Genomic DNA, 11203 nt, shown 5'->3' on the forward strand with positions numbered 1-11203 from the left:
GAACTACCCAAAACTGGGTAATTTATAAAGGAAAGAGGTTTAATTGACTACAGTTCAGCATTGCTAGGGAAGTCTCAGGAAACTTACAATCATGGCAGAAGGTGAAGGAGAAGAAAGGCACCTTCCTCACAAGGCAGCAGGGAGAAGAATGAATGCAGAAGGAACTACCAAACACTTATAAAACCATCAGCTCTCATGAGAATTCACTATCACAAGAATGGGATGGGAGAAACCTGCCCCTATGACTCAATTACCTCCAGCTGGTCTCTCCCTTGACACGTGGGGATTATGGGGATTATGGGGATTACCATTCAAGATGAGATTGTGGGTGGGGACACAGCTAAACCATATCAAGGGCATAGAACAGAGAGCTCTGCAAGATCCTCCAGATTGTAACAACAGCAACCACTCCTGAGGGAATGGGGAGTGAAAACAGGTGAGTCTGAGTGTTGCAGCTTGTCATGAGAAGCAGCCCCTAAGGCAGAAGACACCAGAACCATTCCATCGTTCCTGCTCTTCCTTGTTCTCCGTGACAGCAATGGTCTCTGTTAGCAGAGATCTCCAACATGGGCTGTAAAACAAAATATGTAGACACTTGAAAGAGAATGCCGTTTATATCCTAACAACAAAAACAAGTGAGATTACATATAAGATCATAGATCTTTAATGGCCATAAGTGTGCTGCAGATGAAAAGAAGCCAAATAAGTTACGGTCTAGAAAGCAATGACTCCCCTTTAGTGGCTTGAGTCTTTGGAGGAGAAGTGGGATTAGGATAAAGTCACTTTAAACATAGGTAAGAAGAAAATAGCTAAAATTTTAACTAAGTTTTAAACACCAGTTTGCGGATGGCATGAGACTTTAGAATCCCCAGTGGGACTTAACAAAAGGTGAGTCTGCACATCTGTTACCTGTTCCACAGGCCTTTATCAAGTGTTAGGGAGGAATATAAAGGAAGAGCAGAAGAGGTGAGAGAGATCCACCTCACTCTGAAGCACAGGTGTGCTGGGCCTGCAGAAGGTTGGGGGCAGGGCAGGGAAAATAACTAGAGAAATGCTCTAGGCCCTCTGGGCCCTACATTCATTAACATTGGAATTGAAGCAGAGATATTATAGATCGTAGTGACAGTAAAAGGATAATAATGAGATATGAACAATTTTATGCAAATAAATGTGATAACTTACATAAAATGAATAAATTCTTTGAAAGAAAACTTACATGACACAAGAAATAGAAAATCTGAATAGCATTATATCTATTTTAAAAAATGAATTCATCATTCAAAAGTGTTCTATAAGATTTCCATTTCAAACCATCGTAGAATAACAAGGACTATTCCCCACCCTATCCCCAGAAGAGTAGGTGGAATAATTCTCACAGATTGCACAAGGCTATGAATTGTTCATGTTCCAACCAGTCAAAGTGGAAAGACCTCATAATTCATGGCGTATTGATTAGCTGCTCAGAATCCTCCTAGAAATAGAACTAAATCAGCCCTCGACTGAAAGGTACTCTGGATCCTCACTAACTATACATAAAAGCAACCCTCGAAAAGATTTAACTGATACCAAAGAACATGGCTGCATTCCAGAAATTTTTTTAAAAAAAAGCTATTTAAAGGAATGTAACAAAATTCCACAACCTACAACATAAAAGCCATAATGTCTGGCATTCACAACTGCATTCCAGAAATTTTTGAAAAATGCCATTTAAAGGAATATAACTAAATTTCACACCCTACAACATTAAATTCATAATGCCTGGCATTCAGTCAAAAATGATCAGTTATACATAAAGAAGATGGAAAATATAACCCAGAACCAAGAGAAACAGATCAACAGAAACACATCACAGAATACCGGAGATAATAGAATTGGCAAATAAAGACCTTAAAATGGCTATTGTAAATATCCTCAACCTGTTAAAAAAATGTAGAGAAAAATCTGAGCATGATGAGGAGGGACACAAAAGATACTATCTAACCAAAAAGAAAGCAAACCAAACAAAAACCAAATGGAACTCCTAGAGATTAAAACTATAATATCTGAAATTTTAGAAAATATACAAGATGGGGCTAATAACAGATTGTACACTTCAGAATAAAAAAAATTAGTGAACTTGAAAACATAGCAATAGAAACTATCACATATACAGCACACTATAAAAGCAAACTAAATATGGCCTGGAAATGGCTTCATACTTCTATATTTGAGTCCTCATGAATGAACTGCAACCTAACTTCATAGGTAGGCAAGGTTGAAAACCTAACTTAGGAGTGTACACCTATAATAGCTGAGTCTTGGCCAATTCCAGCAGCCATACTTCAACCACCATTACAATGCCAAATGTTTGAACAGTGTTCAAATAAGGCAAAGGCCAAGCTATAACCAATCCAGTTGTTTCTGTACCTCACTTCTGATTTATGTAGGTCATTTCCCTTTTTTGGTCTATAAATCTTCTTCCAACACGTGGTTGTGGGGGAATCTCTCTTAATCTGTTGTGATTCTGGGGGTTGCCTGATTTGTGAATCGTTCATTGCTCAATTAAACTCCTTTAAATTTAATTCAGCTGGAGTTTTTCTTTAACAAATGGTGTCAGAAGTGGGACCCAAACTAGCGGTCCTAATGAGCCCCAGGAGCACTGAGTGAACAATCAAGGAACCTGTGGGAACCACTTGGGTCCTTCCATTTCTCAGAGTAACTGGGGATTGTGGATAAGTTCTCTATTGGATTTCAGAGCTCCATGGATTTGTGTTGTGAGCTCTCTGAGTTTCTTCGAGCAAATTTCTGATCCAAACTGGGTTTGGAAGTCATGACAGAAACTGGACTGGATCCGGGATCAGATTTGATCTGGTAATTAACTGGCTTAGATCCAGTTAGAGGCCTCTTATATCTGACTGGGTCAGAAAGAAACTGGTAGTAAATGGTAATATTGTAGGGTTGTAAAATTTGGCTTTTAAAAATTCACAGGGATTTTTTGTGTTCTGCCCCTTCGTTTCATTTTTCTTGCATGCTTAGGTAGGAAAAAATCACTGGCTAGGTTCAAGGGAACCTAAGAGCAAAGCCAATATTTCAGGTAAAGATGGGATCCTCAATTTCTGGAAAACTGAGTTCCTTCAGCTTATACATTAGGCCCGGGAAGTAGTAAAGTCTTAAGGAAATGACAAAATCTTACTAAAGATAAATTACAGTGGAACATTCTGAATGAACAATGCACTGAAGCGCATTTAGACTCATCTAGGGATGCCTATTAATATGCAGATGCTTCTAAAAGATTTCAATATTTTACTTAAAGACTTTATGAAAGGCAAATAAAACCTTAAGTGACTAATTGATTAAAAAAATAAATCTTCTATTTTTAGCTAGTTACTATCCCAATCCAAAGGAAATAGACTGCAGCACCAATTGGCTGACTTTGGATAAGTAATGGGGTACATTTTACCTGAGTAAAGGATAGGATTGGGTTAGAGGCCCTTTCCTCAGTAAAGTCCCTTTTGGTTAGAAATGGATTAAAGATGATAGGGCCCAAAAAGGGGCAAGTTTAAGCCTTGCTGGTTTGATATTGGGTGCTAAGCAGAGTGGCTAATGTCTGTTTTGTCACACATATTTTGTTCTGGCCAGAATGGAGATGTTAATTTGGTTACCCCATGCAAACCCTTATTCAGCATCTTGCAAAATTGAGAGGATTTTGCCTGTGGCTCCATGATTTTCCTTAGTAATGTAGCTTGGGACCTGGAGCTATGGTGTGGTGAGCAGGGTCACTAGTGCCACTCAGGGAAAGGGAACCCAGAAATCTGACATGCCAGCAAAAGGATAAAAAATTCTTACCAGTCAGATTTCTAGCCTCTGTGTGTGTGTGTGTGTGTGTGTGTGTGTGTGTGTGTGTGTGTGTAAACTGGTTGAATGAATGGTAAAAATCACTGTTTATCTCCTCTGTAAAGTTTTAACTAATGGGGAAAAAGGATTTGTGAGGCTAGTCTTAAGCTATAGTGACTCTGATGGGCTTTGTGTTATCATAAAGAGGGGTACCTTAGGATATAATGTAGGCCTAGTACCCCTCTAAGCCCATTGTTCAAGATGGCCCAGCAAACGGGTCAGTAACAAAGTTTGCTGCAGGTCTCTGAAACAACAACAAAAACTGCATAATGTTTCCTTCTCATCTTGTTTCATGTCCTTGGGAGCTTGACCTTGTGGCAGTACTTTCTCTTGGTCTCTCTCAACACAATGGCAGCCCTGGTTCAGGGTTCAATTCCTAGCTTAGGGAATGAGTCCTTCCTGGTTTGACATCTGTGTGACCTTTACCTTTTGTTGATTATCTTCCCCTCCATGAACCATCTTACATTTTCCTTTCTCTGAGCACAGAAATATGGGCTGTTTGGCCTGGCTTAAGTCACATAATAAAAGATTTAAAAGAACTATTTTTTTCTTTAAAGAGTGCTGTGGTTAAAAGTCAGCTTAATTAAAAGTGGGTATTCAAGCTCTAAAAGATTGGGACTCCTTGGGAAAAACAGGAGGTGCCACAAATCCTGTTTTGGGAAAAACCTTTGTTTCCTTCATGAAACCCCAGGAATTGAAAGTGAATACATCCCTCTCAAAATCTAAGGCTCTGTTCTGTTTTCCATTGTATTATGTGATGTTTTTTACTTTGGGGTATCAGAGATTACTTCATATTATAAGAGAGCTTTAGTGTGTAATAACTAGGGAGAAAATATACTTTTAGGGATGGGTTAATTGCAAAATGGGCTCATTGGCTTTGGGTTGCCATGCAATAAAATGTACAGTAAAAGCATTGCACTATCTTCTCTTGTAGCACTTCTCTTTTTTTGGAGACCTAAGACCTGATATAAAAATGGGATCATTTTCTTTTTTTTTTTTTTTTTTCCAGATGGGGTCTCACTCTGTCACCCAGACTGGAATGCAGTGGCACGATCTTGGCTCACTGCAACCTCTACCTCCTGGGCTCAAGCAATTCTTGTGCCTCAGCCTCCCAAGTAGCTGGGATAACAGGTGTGTACTACCACACCCAGGTAATGTTTGTATTTTTAGTAGAGACAGGGTTTCGCCATGTTAACCAGGAAAAATGAGACCCTTAATTTTGGGGATCTGTTTTTGTCTTCCAACTGTGCTTGCTTATTAGGCCCTAGAAACAGGGTGCTAGCGCTGTTCCTTGAAGGGATCCACACTGAGGCCAGTAATCCAATTAAGAAACTAGCAAATAAAAAAATCTTACAACTACTGGATCTTCTTCTGTCCGTCTGTGTAGTCATATATGTGTTGTGTATGTGTGATGTTTATATAAAAGAGCTCTAATTAATGGGCTTAAAGAAAAACAAGTACTAATCAAATATTTTGAAAGAAAAATAAAAACTGTAACACCTTTTAGCTCATGTAATTTTAGTAATCTTTGGGAAATAAAAAGTCTTAAAGATTATTGGTAAAATAAAGACATTTGGTCTAAATTGGAAGATCAGATATAAGGCTTACTAAATACTTTAAGGTCATAAACTGTTTTGACTTTTGAAAATTGTTCAATTTATCTACCTTGGAGATATTAGACTCTCAAAAACGCCTGCGGACATGTCAAATAAGCCATCCCCCTACCTATGCAAGGTTATAGAGAAAAGAGATTTTATATAAGAAAGGATCGTATATGTTGAATTCTTGTCCTAAAGTAAAATAACTGGCTGTTTAAAAAGAAGGATGTTTAGAAGTCAGAAAGACCAAGCATGTCATAGATGGTCTATGTAAGTCATGAAAGGATTTGTGAAAGGAAATGTATGCACTGAAAGTAGAAGCTGCTCAGAGTTAGTATTATAACATGTAATTGAGACTACTGAAAAAATAGTTTTATATGCAAGGTGTGTAAGGGGAGTGGAATGTGTTTTTAGTAAGAGAGTATAAGAAGGCATGGCAATGTAAATTTTTGCCTTGTTTAGAGGGTTAAAGGATTGTTTTAAATTAGATGAGATAAAGCTAAAGGCTTGAATAAGTTGTGGAAGGGTTGTAAAAATTAATCTTGTAAAAGAAATTATGTGTGTGAATATTTTGATTAAATTTAAAGGGGCATTATTTGGTTTTTCCACAAGTTGAACATCAAAATGAAAGCACAACAAGGTTTTGTTAAAGCACTGACCTGCTCTTTAACAAAAATTTGTCAAGGGTTATAAAATGTTTATGAGAATCTCACCATATGATCAAGCTGATTAAAATAGGATAAATTTGTCTATATGGTTTTATTAAAATTTTGGGTTGACATTAACAGTATTTTAATGCAAGGGTGAAATTTGGCTTTCTCTATTAAACAAGATTTTCAGGTAATATTAAAAGATAATGAACGATTTTTGTTTGCCTTTTGAATAAACTACCCCCAAAAAGAAGGGAAAGACAAAAGACAGTTCAGAAAGATAACTTTCTGCTATCAGTGAGTAAAGATTTCTGCCTTTTTAAAAAAATTTTGAGACATTATTTTGGCTAAATGAATGATTTATTGTAACCTGGAATTCTATTTCATAATATCAAGTTAATATCATTATGTTAACCTTTAACATGTTATGTTTTAACAATATGTTAAACCTCTAACTTTGAGATGCTACAGAGGGCCCCTGAAGCATACAAAAAAGAGGTAAACAGGATTATTTGACATGTTAAGTTACATGGAAAACACTGTCAAAATAAAATAATGTTTAATCTTCTTCAGGTTTTATTTTAGTGAATGATAATATATGTTCCAAAATTGTATGGGATTTCTAAAATTCTAATATGTCTGAGTATATGCTATCAATTATAATTATGGTTACTATGTTAAGTTATTGTAGATCACAGAAATAACTGATTTCCTTTTCAGTTGTTTCTTTAACTGTGGCTATTTAAAGTCATTTCCACAGTTAATTGCTTAATGCTGATGCAGTTTCTGAAAACTTCACATGCATGCAAAATCCTAGAATATAGTTTCTTTTAGGAGATTCATGAAAGGATGAAAAGGACCCTGAAAAGCACTCTTGAATACAGGTTTCTAATAACTTTAAAATCATATTATGATTTTATATATAATCATATAAGTTTCTAATAACTTTAAAATCATATTCCCCAAAAATTGGACTGGATAAGAATTCCTGAAACTTTAATGAAAAGACTGACTGATTTATAAAACTTCTAAACCACGTAGAACAAAAATTAATTGAATACCAAGGAAATACTTTGCCAGATTCTCCTGCTAAATCAGCCAATACTGTAATTGTTTAGGTATACAATTTGAATGAACTCCGTGGTCTATGTCAAATTACCTATGATAACCCATCAGTTATCAGTGCTATCACCTAATTTGGAGAAACAACTTGTATTTAAGAGGATATAAGTCTAATGTTAATAAAGCATGGACTCATGGAGAACCAAGAAAGCCACCTTGTCCTTTCTGAGTTCTTAAAAATTTTGTTATTAAAAGTTCTGCATTCCATGACTCATCATGGAAAATATAAAATGATCCAAATTAAATATATTGGTATGGTTACTTATAAATTGCTAAAATAGTTTATAACAAATGTTTGGTTTGTCAAATCCATACCCCTGGGAAGACAGTCAAAGCTTCAGGTACATTTGGCTACCTGATGGACCATTTAAACTTTTATAAAGGGATTTCGTTCAATTGTCATTTTCAATGCCTGTTATCTGGTTGTATAAAAGCTCTCCCATGCAAGATGGCTGATGTTATAACAGTAGATTATTATGCCACAGTATATTTTCACCAGGTAAAGAAAGCTTTTTACAATTCATGGAGGACAATCAACCCCTTCACAATCTAGAACCCAAAGACTGGATCTTCTGAGAACATCAGAGAAAGAATACCCTTGCCATTCACACTGCAACAAAACTTTGAAACCTTGAACCTTGAGTTCTTTATCTCACAGCTGAAAAGAGTCCCTCAAATCTCTTGGAACTGTACATCCATTGAAACCCCTAAGGTAAAGTTAACCAGGAAAGTTTCTCCCCAAAGAAGATGGCATCCTTGACATGAACAGCTTTCCCAAGATCAAGGATCAAGACTTCTCTACTATCATGAGACTTTTATCTTTGAGTATTTTTTCCTTGTTTATGCCTTTATGAAAAATAGAAACGAAAATGTTATGTGCACTTATGGGGTGTATTTTGTTTGTGAAGGGTTTTGCAGCCAGCCTTATACATGGATAACCTTATACCTTGATATATAAAAATGAAGGCCCAATGTAAGTGAGAAACTTTAATGGTGCATACGTTGCCTCATAATCAGTCAGAAAGAGAACATTGGTTCACTCCTGTTAACCCACATCATGAGTTAAAGGGAACATTGCCAGGAGGCATTCATTCTTCTAGAAGAGCATCATTTGCTAGGTTCTTTTTCCATAGTTTAGAGTAAAAGAGGTAATAATTAGAAATGTATCCCTCATGAAAAGCTCTATAGTAGATTCTACTGTAAAGACTATAGTTATACAACAGACTTTAAATTCCTTTGTCAAAGTTATGCTAAATAGTAGAATTGGCTAAACAGAGAAGTATCTGTGCATCTGCTGGCACCTGTGGCCTATGGAGAAATACATCAAATGTAGATTATAGAGATTTAGTTGCAGAGGATTAATGAAGAAACTTCTTAATTGAGTAGACTTTTTATCTAGCTCATTCTTTAATCTATTTAATTTTAGGTGGCTTGGTTTATGTGGACCCTGGGTAAAGGGCATACTCCAAACTCTTGGTATTATCCTCCCAATAGTCATAGTAGTAGTCTCCCTAGTGCACCATGAGGACACCATAACCTACGAATGACATTCTGAGACTGGATACCCAAAATTATGGTAACTGAGAGTGGCACTAATGCCTTAAGTTTTGGTCATACTCTCACCTAGGTGATAACCTGACCAAAACAGGGGAGACTTTTTTAAACAAAATTATGAGATGCTATTGTTTTGGACTGAGCTCATGCACTAGGCCCCAACAGACCAAACCAAACATAAATGGAGTCACTCATGCTAAATGTGACATAATTAAGACTTTAAGGAAACACACAGGTCCTAGAACAGACCAGGATTTGTTTTTCTCCTGTAAACAGGAATTTCCAGCATAACGAGGTACCCTCTACTTAGTTCTTGTTTCTACCTTTGTAAAACTCATTGTTCTACTTCTTCCCAGTGGGTTTCAAAACCAAATAAGTACATTTATGATGGCAGAAGTGACATCAATGACTAACATTTTGGTCAGTCTCTCAAAATTGAAAAAAATGACCAAAAGGGGCAAATTATTAAAGCAATCTATATATGGCCTGAGAAGGACTTTGTACTTCTATATTTGAGTCCTTGTGGACAAACTGCAACCTAATTCAATAGGTAGAAAAGATTGAAAATCTAACTTAGAAGCCTGTACCTGTAATAATAGCTGAGTCTTAGCGAATCCCAACAGCCACACTTCAACCACTCATAGACTGCCAAGTGTTAAACTGTGTTCAAATAAGGCAAACACTGAGCTGTAACCAATCTAGTTGTTTTGGTACCTAACTTCTGATTTCTGTACATCATTTCCCTTTTTTGTCCATAAAAGGGAAATTTACCTTTTTTGTCTATCATGTGGCTGGGATGGAGTTTCTCTGAATCTGCTGACTCTGAGGGCTGCCCAATTCATAAACTGTTCATTTCTCAATTAAACTCCTTTAAATTTAATTCAGCTGAAGTTTTCTTTTAACAACACAAAGGAAAAGAGCAAAGAAATAAAAATAGATCAGTGAGTTATGCAACAATATCAAATGGCCAGATATACTTGTTACTGAAGTCTCACAAAGAAAAGGCAGAAAAGAGAGAAATATATTTAAAGAATGGCTACACCTTTTCCAAATTTGAGGAAAATTATTAGATAACAGGTCCAAAAACATCAATCAACCCTAAAATAATAAACATAAAGAAATACATAATTAGGCATGTCATAATTGAATCGGTAAAAACCATTGATAAAGAGATGATCTTAAAAGCACTCAGAAAAGGGAAATATTATGTTCATAATAACTAAAATAATTAAGATATACTTCTCAATAGTAACTATTCAAGCCATAAGAAAATATTATAACAGGCTCGGTGTGGTGGCTCATGCCTGCAATCCCAGTGCTTTGGAAAGCCGAGGTAGGAGGATTACTGGAGGCCAGGAATTCAAGACTGGCCTGGGCAACATAGAGAGACCCCATATCTATAAAAAAAAAGATCAGCTGGGTATGGTGTGTGCACCTGCAGTCCTAGGTACTGTGGAGGCTGAGGTGGGAGGATCACTTGAGACCGGGAGTTCAAGGCTGCAGTAAACTATGATCACACTATGACACTCCAGCCTTGATGACATAGTGAGACCCTGCCTCTTTTTAGAGGTGGTAACACTATCTTTCAAAAAATGAAGGTAAAATAAAGATTTTTTTGAACAAACAAAAGTTGAGACAATTCATTGCCATTAGACGTGCTCTACAAGAATTCTTAAAGGAAGTTCTTCAGGCACAAGAAAATAACACAAAATTTCAAAACACTAAAAAATGAAGAGCACTATAATTGGAAATATATAGGCAAATATAAAAGCCATTTTTCTAGTCTACTCTTGTTTATTTATTGTCTTTAAAACTTAACTTATTCCTTATAGAAGAAAAGAATAACAACATATGGTAAGGTTTGTAAATTATGTTACCATAAAATATATGACCAAGATTACATAAAAGATAGAAGAAATGAAAGCATACTTTTATAAAGTTCTTGTACTATATATGAAAAGGTATGGCCGGGCGCGGTGGCTCAAGCCTGTAATCCCAGAACTTTGGTAGGCCGAGACGGGCGGATCACGAGGTCAGGAGATCGAGACCATCCTGGCTAACATGGTGAAACCCCGTCTCTACTAAAATACAAAAAACTAGCCGGGCGACGTGGCGGGCGCCTGTAGTCCCAGCTACTTGGGAGGCTGAGGCAGGAGAATGGCGTGAACCCGGGAGGCGGAGCTTGCAGTGAGCTGAGATCGGGCCACTGCACTCCAGCCTGGGCGGCAGAGCGAGACTCCGTCTCAAAAAAAAAAAAAAAAAAGGTATAATATTATTTGAAGATATACTGTCATATATTAAAGATTTATATTATAAACTGTAGAGCAGTCATTAAAGCAAAACAGAGTTGTATAGGTTATAATTCAATAGCTACATAAAAATAATAGATACTTAATCCAAAAGAAG

Source organism: Rhinopithecus bieti, unplaced genomic scaffold (genome assembly GCF_001698545.2).
Source record: "Rhinopithecus bieti isolate Rb0 unplaced genomic scaffold, ASM169854v2 scaffold_15252, whole genome shotgun sequence".
Lineage (NCBI taxonomy): Eukaryota > Metazoa > Chordata > Mammalia > Primates > Cercopithecidae > Rhinopithecus > Rhinopithecus bieti.